The sequence below is a fragment of the Pempheris klunzingeri genome, chromosome 8 (genome assembly GCF_042242105.1).
Source record: "Pempheris klunzingeri isolate RE-2024b chromosome 8, fPemKlu1.hap1, whole genome shotgun sequence".
Classification (NCBI taxonomy): Eukaryota; Metazoa; Chordata; class Actinopteri; order Acropomatiformes; family Pempheridae; genus Pempheris; species Pempheris klunzingeri.
In genome coordinates this window covers 1,391,247-1,405,508 of record NC_092019.1, presented here as the reverse complement: position 1 = coordinate 1,405,508, position 14,262 = coordinate 1,391,247, and the positions used below count along the sequence as shown (strand labels likewise).

At 43.0% G+C, this 14,262-nt stretch overlaps 1 protein-coding gene across 2 annotated transcripts in view; it reads left to right on the top strand.

The window, feature by feature from the left end:
* The first annotated feature begins 927 nt into the window (after positions 1-927).
* dennd4b (DENN/MADD domain containing 4B) overlaps positions 928-14,262 on the top strand; it is a 50,901-nt gene continuing 37,566 nt past the window's right edge. Inside the window, exon 1 of one of the 2 annotated variants that reach the window (XM_070836022.1) lies at positions 928-997. The gene's annotated coding sequence lies outside the window, so the exon portion shown is untranslated. Of the gene's footprint in view, positions 998-10,463; positions 10,537-14,262 lie in introns of those variants that run through there. The other variant, XM_070836023.1, reaches the window with a different exon arrangement.

Sequence of the window (14,262 nt, the reverse complement as noted above, 5' to 3'; positions counted from 1 at the left end):
ATATTTCATGTTACAGTCTTGCTAATGTTGTAATTTTAGTTTTGTATATTCCAATATTTTAGACTATTTTATTATTTTGACTGTTGGGTGGAGCCTGAGGTTTAAATATTTCATTTCCAGACGATGTTTTTCAAGCTTAATTTAGTTGTGTGAAAGTAAACCAAAAAATGTGTTACAAGCTACAATTAAAACTAGATTTTAAAAATCTAACTAAACTAATATTGTTATAATAAAACATACAGGATACATATTTATTTTTAATATATTTATTTTGGTTTTGTCTGTTTGGTCGAATTTATCGACACAATAAGAAGTTATATTTGTTTTATTATTTATTACTGTAAATATTTTACCTTTAGTTACTATCTGTCTGCTGATTTCTTGTGTTTTATGTCTTTGTAACTTGTTTTAAGTTCTACATAAATTAAGTGATATTATTATTGAATTGATTAATGGTTATTATTATTAATATTATTAATATTATTATTATTATTATCATGAGCCAGAGGATGAGCACATGACTGGGAACCAGCCTCCTTCACTACATGTTTTAGTGTGTTTTTTAAAGTCTGAATGTGTCGAATCTGCCTGTTAGAAATGCCTCCTTTGTTTAGGGGAAAAAACACTAAAACTTTTACTAAAATCAATAAAAACTAAACGGAAACTGAACATTTTTGAACAATAAAAACTCAGCTGAAACGAGCAAAGTCCCACTCTGGAAAATTACTAAAACTAAACTGAGCTGAAAACAAAAATTAACACCGAAATGAAAACAAAAACTTGTGAAAAACACAAAATTATAACATGTTTTGATTCTCGACGGGGCTTTTATTGTGAAGGTCGTCTCCGGAAGCTGTGCGCGGTGATTTCCTGTAACCTGATTGGCTGCTGCGGCTCGTCGGAGAGAGAGACGGCAAACATGGACGTCACATGTGAGAGAATGACCTAAACATGATCCTTCCAGTCACCTGTGGGGAAAACCAGCACACACAACAAGGTACGGCCGACCTTACGGCGCCTTTACCGAGTTTGTTCACCGGTGAACCGGAGCCCGTTGACGGCGGCGGCTGGAAGTAGCCGCCCGGTTAGCTAGCTAACACGGGGAGCTAGCTAACGTTAAAAGCCATAGCGTTTAACGGTAAACGCTGGTGCGCCCATTATCGGACACGCCTACCCCCGGAGCGCTTCTTTTCTATTTACCCCCGAAATATTTTAACGTCAGAAAAAACAGCGTTAAATCCCACAAACGCTGCGTGATTCACGCGGGGTTTTTCTTATTTTTTAACGCGTCACTTGCGTTAGCTGGCCGCCGACTCGCTCGTGTTTGGAAATGTCTAATAAATTGAATCCTCCTGTGTTGCCAGTTTTTAAAATGTGCAAACACGAGAGGAGGACGTGTTGTTCATGGTGTTCACATGATTTTATTAGTGACGTTACAGAGGAAAAATTTCTTTTAACCAAAATACGTAAAATGAACGTAAACCTGCGTCCGACAATGGAACTACAAACGTTGTCAGACTCGTACGGGTTTCATCGTGTTGCAGCGGCAGCGACGATCGTCCGTCACGCGATAAACTGACGCAGAGCACGTTGACACCTGAGCTCACGGTGCGTGTCGGCAGCATTTCGCCACAGGTTCGTTTCCGGACGGTGCAAAGTCTGAAATGTTTGGAAATGACTGAGGTAAAATGGAGTGGAGCTGTGTCCGATAATGGAATCCGATGTGCTGAATGGGGGGGCCTGTTTGTTGCAGTGCAGTTTTCTCCATCATCAGTCCGGCGGATTCCTGCAGACTGTTGGTGTGTGAGTGCAGGTGAACATGAGCGTCTGTCTGTCTGTCTGTCTGTCTGTCTGTCTGCCTGTCTGTCTGTCTGCCTGTCTGTCTGTCTGTCTGTCTGTCGTCCTCTCCGGCCGCTGGCTTCTGCTGGAGGATGAAACACAAACATCACATGAAGTCACTGTGAGGAAAAGACACAGCAGGTTTTCCACAGTTCAGGGATAAAACTGTCATTTTGAAACCTTGGTCACATCCTGGTGTCTGAGTGACTGGTGGGTAGTAAAAGTGTTGGAACTGGTCCAGTAGATCACCTCAGCCAGCAGCCACCAAACGGGCTGCAATGGCTGCAACGTGATCCTTTGGGACAACTGCACCTGATCACAGTAGGTCCACTAAAAGAGCTTGTTTGATCCACTGACAGGCTCAGAGTGTTATTCTAAGTGTGTGACAGCATCATGGAAAGGATCCCTACAGAGAGAGACCTGGAAGATGCTTTTGGTTTAACCACAAACAGCACACACACCAGACTACATTCACTAAAACAGGGATTTTAGAGCTGCTGCTCTGCTGCTGCCTCCATCGGTTAGTTTGTGTTGTTGTGTGTTACATAAGTCACACAACAACACAAGCAGACTAACTGATTGATGCTGCCTCTGACTATATAGACCAGCAAGTCCTGTGTAAAGTCACCATCAATGGAGTCTGGTGGCTTTAAAGAACCAGACTACATTCACAAAAACAGTAATTTTACCTCACAGAACAGAGGAGCTGCTGGTCAACTGCTGCTCAGTTAGTTTGCTTGTGTTGTGTGACTTTGGTGTTTTAAAGGTTTGATTTGGATTGAACAAACTAACCAGTCGGATGAGCTCCTGTGTCCTGTTCTCTAAAATCCCTGTTTTAGTGAATGTAGTCTGGTGTGTGTGCTGTTTGTGGTTAAACCAAAAGGATCTTCCAGGTCTCTCTCTGTAGGGATCCTTTCCATGATGCTGTCACACACTTAGAATAACACTCTGAGCCTGTCAGTGGATCAAACAAGCTCTTTTAGTGGACCTACTGTGATCAGGTGCAGTTGTCCCAAAGGATCACGTTGCAGCCTGATCTACCTTTTTGTACCTGCCACTGGTTTAGACCCCAGCACATGTAAAATAGGGTCCAGGATGGAAAATACATCCAGTTATCCTTTTTTTTTTTTAAAAAAACAGGAAACCAAAAGTAAAACCTGATTTATGAAAGTAAAAGCAGAATAAACTGTTTTTCAAAATAAAACCAAAACAGTTTTATTGAGGGTGTTCCCAGGGAGACTTGAACACAGGTGAGATGAACAGAGACAAAATAAATATCGTCCTTGTCGCTCTTTTCTGCCGTGATTAGATTGAAAAGCTTCACTCTGCAGCTGCTGCTCGTCTTGTATTTGAATAAATGCTCGTGTGTGTTTGGCGGTTTAACTTCAGACTGAGCTCAAACTCAGCCTTGGACATTATTTAAGGTGACCGTCAGCCATTTGGATCATTAGTCTCATAGATGGATTTATGGATTACGATTATAATCCAATAACGAGGCGATGTGGTTCTAAGCGTCTGATCAGGATCCTCCAGGGCGCCTCCCTTTGGACGCTTTCCAGGTACGATTACGGCCAAAATCATAATCACGATTAATTGCCGAGTTTGGGGTCAAAATGTTTTTGAATCCGCAGAGCTCTGCTTTCAGCTGCATGTTGTTCTGTCAAACCTCTGCATCAAAGTGAAATGAGGCTTTTCCTTACCTGAAAAATAAAACGGCACAGCGGCGAGAAGCAGCAGCCCGACGCCTTCAGCTGCAGACATTTCTTTTGCGCTGGCGGCTGCTGCAGGTGGTCGCTGTTGGTTTAGAAGGAGTTTTATATGCGTGTGAGAAACGTCCTTATGGTGGTCGAAGCCAAAATCACAGTTGTTAGTTTGTTAGATTAGTTGGAGTTTAACACGAACAAGTTAACCAATTGAAGCAGCAGTAGAGCAGCAGCTCTAAAATCCCTGTTTTAGTGAATGTAGTCTGGTGTGTGTGCTGTTTGTGGTTAAACCAAAAGGATCTTCCAGGTCTCTCTCTGTAGGGATCCTTTCCATGATGCTGTCACACACTTAGAATAACACTCTGAGCCTGAATCTGAGGCTATCTGCTTTTTGTTTAACCAGAAAAAGCCATTATATCGTTCTCTTGAAAGCCACCAGACTCCATGGACAAAAGCACTAATTATACGTAGCAGTTGCTGGTCTGCTTACTGCCTCGATTGGTTAGTTTGCTTGTGTTATTGTGTAAATTTGGTGTTTTAAAGGGTTAGTTCAGGTCAAATACAGTATTTGTGTAACACACAATAACACAAACAAACTAGCAGACCAAGGCATGACTCCCATGCTCTGTTCTCTAAAATCCCTGTTTTAGTGAATGTAGTCTGGTGTGTGAGCAGAGAGCGATATAACAACTGTTTGTGGTTAAACCAAAAGGATCTTCCAGGTCTCTCTCTGTAGGGATCCTTTCCATGATGCTGTCACACACTTAGAATAACACTCTGAGCCTGTCAGTGGATCAAACAAGCTCTTTTAGTGGACCAATTCCAAACGTTGTTGTAGCTGCCAGTCATTTAGACACCAAAATATGTAAAAATGTGGCCCAGGCTTGAAAACACAGAAGCTCTCCTTTGAGTAAAGAATCTTCTTCCAACACTGTCTTCATCATTATATTCTTGGAGTTTTTATTCACACCTCACAGCAACACTTAAAATCCATCACAGCATCTATCGTCTCCTCTCGCCACCACATGGTCCCGATCAGGGTCTCAGGGGGCTGCAGCGTGTCCCAGCATGCACCTGGAGAGAAGGCAGCTTAGACAAGGACAGACAACACATTTTCCAGTTGAGCTGCCCCGCATGTCTCCGCTCTGTGGGCGGAAACACGAAACTATCACATCAACTGTTAAATCAGCTTTCAGACTCGCTGCTCTGCATTCCTGCCGCGCTGCGTTCACTGACTCGTGTTTTCAGGAGGTTACGCAACACCCTCGACGGGCTCACAAACGCTGTTGTTCACTTGGACAAACGGGGGGCTCATAACTCTCTAAGGAGCTCAGCACACCCATTAAAGAATTTCTAGAGCTGTATGTCATGAATAATAAAGGGTGTGCACTCGGAGTGAGGCAACAGTTTTTATCACACCGTCAGAAGCTCAGAGGCCCGAAGAAGAGGAAATAATCTAAAAGCTGCCTGTGTTTTTCTTGCTCAGCTGCAAATTGATCAGCGTATCCAAAGAAAAGCAATCGTTTGTTAATTAAAAGGAATTTTTCAAGCAAGAAATGTCACATTTTTATGGCTCCGGGTTCTCAGATTTGCAAATTTGCTGCCATTCTTGGTCGTTCGTTTTTTGTTTTTTTTTATAACAGCACATTTTACGGGATGTGACGGGTGTTTGTGTTTGTGTTTTCTGATATTTCATGTAGAGCTGAAACAGGAAGTAGATAGAAAACTGATCGGGAACAAGTTTGATAATCGGCTAAACCTTCAAGCCTTTTTTGTATTCCAGAAAAATCAGTTCCAGCTGCTAACATGTAGCGTTAGCATGTAGCGTTAGCATGTAGCTGGGAGCCTTTTATCGGGATCTGTTTCAGGACCTGGGGGGAACAGATCAGAGATCAGAGATGTGGGATTTAATCCTGGAGTTTAAACTGGTTTGTTTCAGTGTGGACGCTGATTCTGTCTGTGTGGGACACATCGTCTCCCCCCAATGACGTGTCAGCGGTCCGACCTGTGGTGTCGTGGCCCCCGGTGACCTCTGACCTGCTCACTGTCGCTTTCATGTGCTGCTGTTGATGAATTTAGACTCTTTTGACTCGTGTTGTTGTGTTTTCGCTTTGGATGAGATCGTGTGTGTGTGTGAGTGTGAGTGTGAGTGTGAGTGTGAGTGTGAGTGTGTGAGTGTGAGTGAGTGTGTGAGTGTGTGTGTGTGAGTGTGTGTGTGTGGTAGCCCTTGGTCATGTTGGCCAGCAGCCGGCCTCCGTCCTCAGCCTCCATCTGTGAGAGAGAGTTGCTCGCTGTATTTTCTCGCTGCTCTGCCAAACACACACACACACACACACACACACACACACACACACAGGTGTTCAGCCTAATGGGTTCATTTAGAAAATCAACAGTTTTTTTTAAGTTGAGACACTACGGGTGACAAAGGGGGTAGCTTGTACATATCAGTTGATTAGTTAAATTAAGTTTTTCTGAAATTTGATGTTTAAATATTCAAATGGGGTGTTATTTATTTATTTATATATATATATTTATATTTCAGAGAGCACTCATGTTTCCAATAACAGAAACGTGAATATCGAATAAAGCAGGTTCAAAAGTCCTGTTTCCTTTTGCGGACGTATAAGAGCCAAAAGGAAATGTTTTTTTTTTTTAAAGCTCCGTGAATCACAAACTGTCAACAGCCATAAGAAGAGTATTTTTGTGATTTTTTTAAATAAATAAAATAAAATTCATAATTATAGCTCGTGCTGTGGGTGATGTAGGACCAAACCTCTGAGAGGAATCAAACTCTTTTGAAGAAAACGTCCTGTAAAGATGTGGATTTAACAGAAATCCACAGATGCAAACAGACAGATTACAGTAAAAAACACCTGAATGTGTCATTTGGACATTTTTTCTTTGCACTAGTCTGACAGAAGACGTGTTATAACAGAGCCTAAAACCTAGAAAACTGACCAGTGCATGAAAATACAGCATTTAAAACTTATTTAATGATACTTGAAGCACTTTTCCTCACATGCTTTTACTGCTAATGGAGTATTTTCACAGTGGGGTATTTGTACTCTTACTGTAGTAAAGGACCTGTGTACTTCCTCCATTGCTGCCCTTCAGGTTAATGCTGATCTTGCAAACCTCCTTGATCTCTCACACACACACACACACACACACACACAGATCCAGTTTCAGGATGTCCACTGAAATCCCTGTGCAGCAGTCGTCCATCTTTGAGTTTGACACCCTCATCCTGACTCTCTGTCGTCTTTCCTGTGTCCTCCACCTCCTTTTCTATACTTATATAAATAAAACACTGATTTAAGAGCAGAGGAAGAATTTAATGCACGAAAACCAAGCGTTAACCACGTGTTTGTCGTTGTGACTGAAAGCAGACAGAAACACTTTGGGCGAGTTATTCAGAACAACAAGGTTTTATAAATAGTGTTATTATATTTTAATGTATTGATTTTATTAAATTAAAGAGATGCTAACAGGAGTTTCTCCCCCTGGTCTGTATTTGGCCTTTTATTTGATCGTGTCGACCACAACCCCGGAAAAATATATTGAGACCCGGCTTTTATTTTTGAGGAAACACTGTGCCACCTGTTAAAACACAGTAAGGACCCTTGACTGCACGTTTGGTAGCCATGCTAGCACCATGCTAACACCATGCTAACAGCCACGCAGACTGAAATATCTCAAAAAACCACGTGAAAGATTGGCACAAAATTTGGTTCGGACTCTCTTAATCCCCAGAGGATGAATCCTAGTGACTTTAGAGATCCTCTGACTTTTCCACATTTGTGGTTTTGAGGGAAATATCTCGACAACTGTTGGAAATGGAGAAAAATGTAAAATAGAATATTATGAATTAATCATTTTCAGCTTTTATAAGAAGCCTTTTAATGCTGTTTAGTTGTATTTGCTGTAGTTTAGTGATCAGAGGCTACAGTGCATAAAAATAGTTTAATTAAATAAACAGACAGTTGACATCATGACTGACCGTAGAGCATATTAGGACCCGTCGCTCTGTGTTTGTGTTTGTTTGTTCCTCTGGTTGGCGTCTACGTCATGACTTCCTCACATGTGAATTAATTTTGGAAACCGGCGGCCGTGTGTCCTCTCAGTCCTCCTGATGCTGCTGTTCATAAAGCGAGCCGGCGCTCTGTGGACGGACTAAATATAGACTCCAGATATTTAAATCTCCTCCAGGAGTCTGCAGCCGCTCCAGCTCGTCCGCTTTCAGCTCGGCTTTCTGGGTCCGTCTGAAAGAATCCAGGTCTGCTGCAGACGAGGCCTCCGCTCGCTCCCCGATGATGATCACAGTTTACTGCAGGGACACCGAAGTGTTGCTGGTAGAAACAGGAGCTCACTTTCACAAACCGTCCCAGTGGGCCGAGTTCACTGAGGAGGCTTTAAATAGCTGAACCTGATGTTGGCATGTCTGCACCGAGGCCCCCAGACCTCCAGACACTGAGGACAGTTAAAGGGTAATTCTGACATTTTTAAACACATATTTTGGTGTCAAAATGACTAATGATATAAAAGTTTTTAAGTTGGTCCAGTAGATCACCTCAGCCAGCAGCCACCAAACGGGCTGCAATGGCTGCAACGTGATCCTTTGGGACAACTGCACCTGATCACAGTAGGTCCACTAAAAGAGCTTGTTTGATCCACTGACAGGCTCAGAGTGTTATTCTAAGTGTGTGACAGCATCATGGAAAGGATCCCTACAGAGAGAGACCTGGAAGATCCTTTTGGTTTAACCACAAACAGCACACACACCAGACTACATTCACTAAAACAGGGATTTTAGAGAACAGGACACAGGAGCTGCTGCTCTGCTGCTGCTTGGATTAGTTAGTTTGCTTGTGTTATTGTGTGTTACACAAACATTGTGTTGGATCTGAATGAACTTTTTGAAACACAAAAGTCACACAAGAACACAAACAAACGAACTGATTAAGGCAGCAGCAGACCAGCAACTCCTGAAGTAAAATCCCTGTTTTAGTGAATGTAGTCTGGTGTGTGTGCTGTTTGTGGTTAAACCAAAAGGATCTTCCAGGTCTCTCTCTGTAGGGATCCTTTCCATGATGCTGTCACACACTTAGAATAACACTCTGAGCCTGTCAGTGGATCAAACAAGCTCTTTTAGTGGACCTACTGTGATCAGGTGCAGTTGTCCCAAAGGGTTACAGAGTTACGTATAACATACCAATAATAATAATATCATAGTAGAAAATAAAACATTCCTAATTTTCTTCATTGCTATTATAGGATGAATACATCACCGGTGGAGATCCGATTCTGAACTTGTTGTGGTTTTCCTGCAGAGTTGCAGTCAAAGTGACGCCTCAGAGAACAACATGAGTAATGAGAGATATCAAAACTAAAAGATGTCGGCTTGGAAAGGAAGTTGTTTTTACGTCAACATCAAGGCTTCTCTTTACTCTTTAAAATGGCGCTAGTGATGAAATGAGCCGGGTTTACTCTCAGTTCTTCACCTGCAGTTTCCAGGAACAGCTGCCATGTGATCATAGTGATATTATTACTTCTTATTTATGTCTCGTGCAAAAGTACCTTGTGACTTTCACGTGTGGGTGTTTCTCTTAATTTCCTGCTACACCCACGCACTTTGCTCCTCTATCTTCTCTTCTCTCTACTCTATATCTGTGTATCCTGTGGTAGATGTTATTTTATTTCACAATAGTTTAATACAGAGAGGAACTTCATCTTACACAGGGCTTTTAATACAATACAAAACAAAGAAGGTCCAGGACAACTGCACCTGATCACAGTAGGTCCACTAAAAGAGCTTGTTTGATCCACTGACAGGCTCAGAGTGTTATTCTAAGTGTGTGACAGCATCATGGAAAGGATCCCTACAGAGAGAGACCTGGAAGATCCTTTTGGTTTAACCACAAACAGCACACACACCAGACTACATTCACTAAAACAGGGATTTTATATGCAGTTGCTAGTCTACTGCTGCTTCAAAGGTTAAGTTTGTCTGTATTGTTGTGACATTGGAGTTTCCAAGGATCACTTGTTTGTGTTATCGTAGCACACAATAACGCAAACAAACCCACCGATGGCGGCAGCAGCAGAGCAGCAGCTCCTGTGTCCTGTTCTCTAAAATCCCTGTTTTAGTGAATGTAGTCTGGTGTGTGTGCTGTTTGTGGTTAAACCAAAAGGATCTTCCAGGTCTCTCTCTGTAGGGATCCTTTCCATGATGCTGTCACACACTTAGAATAACACTCTGAGCCTGTCAGTGGATCAAACAAGCTCTTTTAGTGGACCTACTGTGATCAGGTGCAGTTGTCCCAAAGGATCACGTTGCAGCCATTGCAGCCCGTTTGGTGGCTGCTGGCTGAGGTGATCTACTGGACCAGTTCCAACACTTTCACTACCTACCAGTACAATGCAGTAGTTTCTGCTTAGTTCGTATTTATTTCAGGGACGCTGTATTGACTCACATACGCTCTCTTCTGTTGTGTCCACTCCTCTTGGTGGTGGGAACTGATCATGTGACTCCACCAGTGGTCATGCTGTTTATAATGTGCTCATTGAACGTGCTGCGAGATGATGTGGCGCGTTGCCGTGACAGCCAGAGGGGACAAAGAGCTGTTGTGATCAATGACCACCCCCCCGTACCAGCTCACACACGCTCACAGATAAACACGTTCTGCATTGGTGTTGTGTTGATGTCACCTTCGCTACTTCTTAGTTTTAAAAAAATGCCTTCCTTCCTCCCCCTGCTGCGTCTCACTCAACTGCACCTGCCACTCGCTGACAAACTGGAAATTGAAAGCTCTGTTTTTCTCCCTCGCAGCTCCACTGACTTCCTTTGGCAGCTTTTCAAACACGCTGTCAAAAGTAGAGCTAAAGACTGTGACAGCGTCCTCAGGTAGGACGGCACACAAACGGCACGAGACGGGTGCAGAAAGACGAGGGACGGTTTGGAACAAGCTGAAGTAAAAACGACTAAACGTTTGCTGTAAGGAAAAAACTATTTCTTTAAAATGACGATACCCTTTATCTCTGACACCTGCAGGATGGTTTCATTGTCAAGTGCGTTAGTGTAGCACGTCTACCAGGGGGAGTGGTGTGAAAGGAGTTGAACACTTCAATTACCTTTTACAGCAATAACCCAACCTAACCTGCCAAAGTACCAACACTACCTGCACGAGTAAACACAATGTCAGGAGAGCTGGGGCGAGTGTATGTGCTAACTGGGGCTAGTGCCTGTGCTAACTGGGTACAGTCCTTCTGCTAATGAGGGCTAGTGCTTGTACCAACTGGGGCTGATGGTTATGCTAATTGGGGCTAATGCTTTTCCTAACTGAGGCTAATGCATGTGCTAACTGGTGCTAGTGATAATTCTAACAGTGTTTGCTTTTTCCAAAGAGCTAATGCTTTAGATAGCTGAGGCTAGTGATTGTGCTAACTGGGCCTAGTGGTTGTGCTAACTGGCTTTAGTGGTTGTGCTAACTGGCTTTAGTGGTTGTGCTAACTGGCTCTAGTGGTTGTGCTAACTGGCTCTAGTGGTTGTGCTAACTGGGCCTAGTGGTTGTGCTAACTGGCTCTAGTGGTTGTGCTAACTGTGGCTAATGGTTGTGCTAACTGGGTCTAGTGGTTGTGCTAACTGGCTCTAGTGGTTGTGCTAACTGTGGCTAATGGTTGTGCTAACTGGCTCTAGTGGTTGTGCTAACTGTGGCTAGTGGTTGTGCTAACTGGGCCTAGTGGTTGTGCTAACTGGCTCTAGTGGTTGTGCTAACTGGCTCTAGTGGTTGTGCTAACTGGGTCTAGTGGTTGTGCTAACTGGCTCTAGTGGTTGTGCTAACTGTGGCTAATGGTTGTGCTAACTGGCTCTAGTGGTTGTGCTAACTGGGTCTAGTGATTGTGCTAACTGGGCCTAGTGGTTGTGCTAACTGGCTCTAGTGGTTGTGCTAACTGTGGCTAGTGGTTGTGCTAACTGGGTCTAATGGTTGTGCTAACTGGGTCTAGTGGTTGTGCTAACTGGGTCTAGTGGTTGTGCTAACTGGGTCTAGTGGTTGTGCTAACTGGGTCTAATGGTTGTGCTAACTGGGTCTAGTGGTTGTGCTAACTGGGTCTAATGGTTGTGCTAACTGTCACTGGATCATAGAGCTAGCATCTGCTCTTTGAGTGTTGTACTACCCATGTAGAGCTAACAGTGTGCACACGTTCCTATCTGGTGTCTGAATTAACGAATTGAGGCGCCACAATCATTAACCACCACGACCATACTGACATTTTCCGCTGAAATATCACCACGTGTCGAGGTGTGAAACATTCAAATTCACTATATATAAATGCCGATACGAACGAGGCTTCTAGTCTGGACCCTCCCTCGGGGACCTAATGTTGTTAGGCAGTCAAACCAGCAGACATTTTAGTTGAAACTCCTGAATAATGCAGGTGTGGAGTCTGGTTGGTTGCTATATTTGTTTCGGTGTGGTCAGCGGATCAGAAAGCAGCAGCCACAGTTAGTTTAAATTTGGCCGCACCTGCAAAGTCTGTGGCCCCGTTTCCTCATTTAACTGAGCAGGATGGTCACCGGTGTTACTGACATGATTTAGATAGAGGAGGGCGGTCACGTCTTTATCGTCTCACACAGTTTTCCATTGAGAGACGGCAAATGAATGTCAGTCATTCAGGTTTGAGAAACAGAAGTGGCTTTAGGGAAACCACAGCTGATGCAGCATTCAGCAGCTGTTGGAGGTATTAACAGCTTTATTTGATATAGTTGAGAAAGACTTCCTCTCAGGCTTTTCACTTCTCCTTTACTACGACCCCGAGTGATGGAGGACTCTGCTTCTGCTTTGGCTTCAGGCGACATTTCAATAAACAAAACTGAATTTCCTGCCAGTTTATGTGGAGAAGCACATGATGTCTGTGTGTGTGTGTGTGTGTGTGTGCACAGTGTGTTCTGCAGCACATGAATGATGCATGCTTGACTTGTGCGAAGTGTTGTTTTTGTGTTAATGTACTGAAAAAGTACTTTAGGAAAGAATAGATCAGATCTGTAATACGTCATCCAGGGTAGCTCTCATCGTCGTGTCCCTACGTAGAGTTTAAAGTTTAAATTATTATCACTCTGCTGAAGAGAACATCATTGATCTCTGATTTGTTTCCAACAAGTCCTGAAAAAGATCCTGACAGAAGGGTTTTGTGGCTCCACAAGCTACATGCTAACTCTACATGCTAATGTTTTAGCCGCTGCGTCGCTCGTTAGCCAATCTATCAAATTGAAATATAATCACGGGATAAATCAATTATGAAAATGTCCATAACAAAAAGTGTCAGTCCTGCTTTGCTGTGTTTGCAACTTTCATCTAAATAGGAAGTAATCTCATGTTTGTGGTGGCTGAAATCTACTAATAGTAAATGAATGAATGAATGAATGTGATAAACTGGATTGGAGCGCATTTCATACATAGGATGCAGCTCAAATTGTTGTAAAAAATAATAATACAATAACATAAATAATAAATAAGATAAATAATTGAAGCCATAAGAATTTAAAATAACAATAACAGTGGTATTAAAATCAGAAGACATGAGAGGCAAAATGTACCAACAAACAAGAAAACAAGAAAATACATAAAAACAACGATGTTCAAACAAAAGAAGGTAAAGTTAATGAAAAGATCATAAAGAAATAACTCCTTTTCGGTTTTACTGGCATGTTTTAAACCCGTGCACTGTAGTGAACTCTGTCAGTGAGGAAATCTGGGTGTTTCTGGTGTGTGTGTGTGTGTGTGTGTGTGTGTGTACATGTGCAAGGTTTCCACTGTTTCACATGTGCCACTAAGAAAAGGGGAAGTGGTTGTGATGAAATCAGCTGGTTCAGCGTTCTGCGGAAAACTCCCTTTTTGTCGGAGACGAGCCGAATGTGGCCGCCGGCCGACGTTTTACGACGGTGAGCCGGTGAAGTTTAGACGATGAAGGTCGCTCTGACTTTACTGGTTCTCCACGGCGGCAAACACACCGACTGTACGTCTGAGGAAACAACAGTGACCCTTCGCCTCCTTATTTTCGGCCTTCTGGTGACATAGGAAGTGATTCTTCTCTTTCCCAGTGTTGGACAAGAGCGTCAGCTAAACTAAAAATAGGCCGTCTCATAATATTTGATACGCACACAAGACTGAGTGGTGGAAAGTAAGCGAGTACATTTAACTAACTGGACTTTAGTACCATTTAGCGGTGCTTCAATTTCCGTTTTCTGCTACTTTCCACTTCTACTCCAGAGGTAGATATCGTACTCTTTCCTCCTCTGCTTGAGTTTATAACAGATATTGTAGCCATTTTACACCCGACTGTATATAGAAGAGGGGAGTTTTTCATTATTTTATTGATCGATCATACAACAGTTACCATCAAAATAAAGATGTAATTATAATATATTCATACTGTGGCGCAAACTCACGAGGCTCTGACTAATACCTGGAAAGCGATCAGCGCCATCAGCAGACTCCTCTGTAATGAAACCTAGTTTAGCGCTCCAGCGAGTAGACCGACCCTGACGCCGGGAACCCACCGCCGACCTGAGCAGTGTTTTCTTTTGTACGTTTGTTTGTTTTGTTTTTCTTATCTGGCGTCCATGTTAACGGGGAGACGTACAACAGATCCAGAGAGCTGGGGTCGTTCAGCGGGTCCGAGTCCTTGCTGAGGAGATAACGGTGTGTTTTTATCACCGAGG